This window comes from Microtus ochrogaster, chromosome 10, assembly GCF_000317375.1.
Source record: "Microtus ochrogaster isolate Prairie Vole_2 chromosome 10, MicOch1.0, whole genome shotgun sequence".
Taxonomy (NCBI): Eukaryota; Metazoa; Chordata; class Mammalia; order Rodentia; family Cricetidae; genus Microtus; species Microtus ochrogaster.
In genome coordinates this window covers 60723106-60729127 of record NC_022016.1, presented here as the reverse complement: position 1 = coordinate 60729127, position 6022 = coordinate 60723106, and positions in this window count along the sequence as shown.

Sequence of the window (6022 nt, the reverse complement as noted above, 5' to 3'; positions counted from 1 at the left end):
CCCCACTCCCTAGTGATAATACCTGTAAATGGAAGTTTTGGTCCCACCTTGTCCCACATCCATTTAGTCCCAAAGAAGCACAGAGGCTTATATTAATTATAAACTGTTTGGCCTATTAGCTCAGGATTATTATTAACTAACTCATATAACTTAAATTAACCCATAATTTTTGTCTATGTTTAGTCATGTGGCTTGGTACCTTTTCTCTTGAGGCCTTCTCATCCTCTTCCTCTGCATCTGGTTGGTGACCACATCTCTGCCTTGCCTCTTCCCAGAGTTCTCCTAGTCCGGTTGTCCCGCCTCTACTTCCTGCCTGGCTACTGACCAATCCGCATTTTATTAAACCAATATGAGTGACAAATCTTTACAGTGTACAAAAGTATTATCCCACAGCAAATACCTAAATATTTTACAGTTAACACAAATGATACTATTAGCTGGGCGGTAGTGCACACGCCTTTAATCCCAGCACTCGGGAGGCAGAGGCAGGCGGATTTCTGTGAGTTCGAGACCAGCCTGGTCTACAAGAGCTAGTTCCAGGACAGGCTCCAAAACCACAGAGAAACCCTGTCTTGAAACTCAAAAAACAAAAAAAAAAAAAAAAAAATGATACTATTAGCAATGATCGGAGGAAAATTATGCCATTTCAACACTGACAAAATGTATGTATATTTTATGTGGACCAAAGCCAAGAAATCATGTATCGGGATCTCTGCACGTAGGCCCATCTACAATTCAATTTTCTTTTAACTTTTCCTAGCAAAAGTAAGTTCAGGAAAAATAGAGTTTCTGAGTATTTACTAAAATACTACTTTCTTTCTTTTCTTTCTTTCTTTCTTTCTTTCTTTCTTTCTTTCTTTCTTTCTTTCTTTCTTTCTTACAGTTTAAGCATTTGACATCTTTAGAATATCCTATAAATCCCACAGTTTGCTTTTTCAGCTTTAGTTTCCAGAGTTATCAGCACCAGACCGAATCCATTTCACAACGAAGCAGACACAAAACCAGTGTTTCAATTAGATGACAATTCAGATAGGCCTGCTTGAAGTCAAATCCTATAAAGCCGGTTTTCATTTTAGTTTCTAAATTCACCCATTTTCACTCACCACATTTTCAGAGAGATAGAGAGAACAATATAAAGACAGTAGTTGCAATTTATTAACTGTCTAAAACTGTCTCCCAAAGAGTCACATTTAAACATATATACACATGCTTACACACATACGCCTTTCAAACAGACACACTGAGAATGGAAATTTTAGTATGCAGATAAAGAAAAATTCACAAATCAGGTGGCCTGGGTTGAGTAGTAAGTTATCTGTGGGAAAGATTGGCTTGGCCCCATGTTGCTTTAGAAATTAGCATAGATTATCAAAGGCTAGTCAGAATTTTTTCTAGGGGGCACCAAGAGAGTAGGCTTAATATTTTTCATGTTTACATCACTGCAACAGAAATGTCCTCTAAACTCTCATTTCTCTCTCTCAAATGTGTTAAGGAAGGGGTGCAGGGGGTTGGCTTGGGAAAGGAGTGGCCAACAAATAACCCTTCAGGAATGAGCTTTAGCAGGAGAGAAGGTCTCCATCAAATCAGCAGTATGTTATATCAGAGGACATGGGCCTGAAAGGGAAGGAGAGGCTGCCCTTCCAAACTCAAGTGGAGCACCATGAAAAGATAGCTTAAAACACAAGAGTTATTGTGGCCAGGATGGTGCAGGGTTGTGGAACAGAGTTGTGAGACCCTGAGAACTCCCCCCCCCCCCGGAGTGGGTGGTGGTAAGTTTCACACCGTGGGATTTAGTCTGGGATAGCCTTCCTTAGCACGGAAGAGCCCGGTATGGGGAAAGACCATAAATTAGGGGATGTAAAAAAAAAAAAATTGTAGCACAGTATGACTTCTTCATACTCGATTTGGGGACATGACATGAGCTATGCCATAAAAAGTGGTCAAGGAAGACAGAAACAGTAAACGCTGTTTGGTCCCCATTGCATAAAGTGGCCTAAATCTAGCAAGAAGTAAAAGTCACAGCTTTTCAGTCATTATCATGAGACTCTGAGAAATGAGTCCGATTTCGGGCAGAGAGCTACAGGGGGGCGTGGTCTGAGTTTTTCAGCCCGTGAGATTTGGTCAGCTTGGGTCTCCAGTGTCTTCCAAAGGCATGCCCGTGATCTAATATGATAACTCGGAGAAGCACAGTGCTCTGAGCAAACCTCCCCCGGCTGCTTCTGTCCCACACCAGACGCCCAAACTTAGCTCTACAAAACTCAAACGGCTCAGATGAACTAGGAAAGATAAAGCTAATCACCACGTGGCAGTCACCAAAAATGGTTTAGACAGCACCCAAAGTGCACAAAAGCACTCTGACCCAAAGGAAAGCCAAAGCCCAACTGGGGAAAGATGTGGTAAGGGGTCAAGCTTTTTATTTTATTTTTTTATTTTTTATTTTTTTGGTTTTTCGAGACAGGGTTTCTCTGTGGTTTTGGAGCCTGTCCTGGAACTAGCTCTTGTAGACCCGGCTGGTCTCGAACTCACAGAGATCCACCTGCCTCTGCCTCCCAAGTGCTGGGATTAAAGGCGTGCGCCACCACCGCCCGGCGGGGTCAAGCTTTTTAAAATATTCAAAACGAAGTCCAAATGCTCGCTTCTCTGCTTTACCTAACAGAGCAGATGATGCTGGCTGAAACTGGAGGCTTTAAAAAAAAAAATCTCTGGAAAAAAGCAATTCTAGAAGCTGTTTGGGGCAGTTCAACTTTTGGCTCTCCATCTGGGGTCAGCTTGCTGCCAGTGGCTGCCACTCAAAATGTGTCTTTCCTCCAGGCTGGCTTGACAGCTGTCACTGAGGTTACCAAAGCCAGAGCCTTTGTCCTGGCTGCAATGACTAGTCAGGCTTGGCCACCCACCCTCTAGGTCCCCTGAGAACTCCTTCTCTTATCCCTGGCCTTCTGCCTCCTACAGCTCCTCTCAACTACCTATGCCTGCGCCTAGCCACATACAGCTATTAACAGATGCTGTCAGGAGATAGAGGCGCTGAAGATCCAGAGATGAGGAGGTGAAGGTCGCACCAACCTTCGAGGAAAAGGTAGACTTGCTCATAGGGCAAAGAATCATGAACCTTGTTCCTAGGTAGCTCTGAGCATCCCCTACCCCCGAAACCAAGGGTCAGGTGGCCAAGAATGGACAGGCGCCTTTGCAGTAAAGGTACTCAGTTCTTTGAAAGCTGGTGATACTCAAAATTTTATAAAAATATTCGCATGGATCTCCTAATGAAATTAGTTTTTTGATGATGTTGGGAGTCTATTTGGCAAATACTTGGATGCCAAGGTACCAAAGCCGTGGGTATGGGAGAAGTAGTGCCCATCATGCCTGTCCTGAGCATGAGGAGAGCCATGCCATCAGGCAGATTTGATGAGGGCTGAGAGACTGCCTGGTAGAACGATGCCAACAAGGAAAGGCACTACCTGTGACTTCTGTGCTCTTGAGCTTTGCTGTCCTTCCTCCCTTTGTCTGAAAATGACACGGCTGCTTTCTGTTGTTATAACCAGGTCCCTCCTAACTATTTCCACTGTGTGCTGGAATATTTCTTGCTCCACAGCTTGACAGGACCCCTGGAGCTCAAGACTTTTGCAAGTCCTGTGGTGCACAAACCCTTGGGCAAGAGTGGGTTGCACAGCAAGGGGCTGTTCCATCCTGAGGGCAATTTAAGACCTACAGCTTGACAGGGTGGCCACTCAGCATACCTCACAGAGATCATGGCCAAGGGGGTGAATGTGGATGCACTTGCTCTGAATGGAAAATTTAAAATGCCAGGAAATAGCCATTGGGATGAAATGTTTTAGAGGGTTTTTTTTTTCCATTGTATTTTTTTTAATGTGTACGGGTGTTTTGCTTGCATGTATGTTTGTGCACCAAATGCATGCAGTGTCTGTGGAAGCCAGAATAGGGTGTTAGATCCCTGGGATTGGAGTTGTAGATGGCTGTGAGTTGCCACGGGAACTGCAGAAATTGAACCTGGGTCTTCTAGAAGAGCAGTCAGGGCTCTTAACCACTGAGCCACCTCCCCAGCCCTCTTCTGCTCATTCTTGATATATACTTTTATTTTCTGAAGCTATTAGGCTAGTGCCCTAGCAGTCCAACAAAGCAGGCTTAGTAATTCATCTTCAAAGCATATTAAAGACAGACTTGATAGTGAAAAGTAGAAAAAGATTTATTCAATGTGGCAGTGTTGGGACATAGGACAAGGGGATGCACTGACCTGGGTCCTTAATGGGTGTCCCGACATGAAGTTCAGGTATAAGAAGTCATGCACAGCTAAGCCATCCTGGCAGAAGGATGGGTCCATCCAGCACTGACCCTTCCCTGTCTTGGTGGAAGTCTCTTTGTAAGGCGGTCAGACAAGATGTCAGAACGGTGAGAGATCCCTTTCCCTACCCTCAGACAAGTCCCTCCTCCTCTGGGATCCAGGCGTCAATCTCCCGAGTGAAATTTCTAGGGTTAGTCCAGTTTCTTGGCATAGCCTGATGAGGAAGCAGGCTGAGGTGGACACACGTTTCTTTAGTGGTACACTCTCAGGGGCCTGAAGAAACCTGTCAAGTGGTGGTGGTCTTATCTCTGCCTGCTGTCCTTCCAATAATGGGCTGATTTTTACCCCTCCAGAAGCAGTGCTTGTGGTTGCTCAGAGAGTTTTTATGTCTTTGTCTTTCTGTTTGTTCATCTTGCCATAGCTGACAAAATATTTTTGGAGAAAGAGTTATACCCTGGCGCTCGCTCTGTAGACCAGATGGCTTCGAACTCACAGAATCTGCTGCCTCTGCCCCTTGAGGGCTGGGATTAAAGGCGTTTGACATCAAGCGTACTTTTTTTTTTTTCATGAGAATTTACCTCAACATTGTGCTAAGTAGTTCTAGAAGAAATAGTTTGTGCTTAACGGTGTATTTGTTAACTGCTTAGAATTTTCCATGTGACTTTTTTTTAATTGGTTTGTTTGATTTGTTTGAAATGACTTGTTACAAATAATGGTTGTATTTTATTCTTAAAACTAATTCCAGGTTTTAAAATACATATTTTTTTAATTTTTGAGATTATAATGACATCATTTTCCTCTCCCATTAACTGCATTATATATTTTCAGAGCAGGTTTAAAAAATTGTTTTTATGCTGTGCCCCGCCCCCATACCGCCCCTTACCGATGATGCGCCATCTGCTGGCAGAACGGCAGTATAGCTTCAAGATGGTTAGAAAGCACCTTGCTTAGGTTCATGCGTTCAGGACTGGCAGTTTTGTCAACAAAATTAGAGCACATGTGGAAGTCGTACATTTGTTTGTAACCGCAATGAGCTTCCACAGAGATGTGAGCTAATAACCTTCGTCCTCTTCCTGCAGGAGGTGTGCAAAGGGAAAGTGCTATGCACGGCTGAGGAAGAGGCCCAGTTAGCTATTACAAGCAATGGACATACTATGTACACTGGCATTGTAGGTACAAACTGTAAATCAAGACGTGTGTTCTGCATGGTTAGAATATTTGTACATCATGTCTCGTCTTTAAAAAAAATCAGTAGCCCTCCTGTATACAGATGATAAAAGGGCTGGGGAAGAAATAAGAGAATCAACACCCTTCACAATAGCCACAAATAGCATAAAATATCTTGAAGTAACTCTAACCAAACAAGTGGAAGACTTGTGTGACAAGAACTTTAAATCCTTGAAGAAAAAAAACTGAAGACACCAGAAAATGTAAAGACCTCCCATGCTCTTGGGTAGGCAGAATTAATATAGTAAAAATGGCAATCTTACCAAAAGCAATCTAAAGATTCAACGCAATACCCAGCAAAATTCTTCAAAGACCTCAAAAGAACGGTACTCCATTTGGAAAAGCAAAACAACCCAGGATAGCCAAAACAATCCTGGGCAATAAAAGAACTTCTGGAGGCATCACAATCCCTGACTTCAAACTCTACTACAGAGCTACAGTACTGAAAACAGCCTGGTACTGGCACAAGAACAGATAAGAGGACCAATGGAACTGAATAGA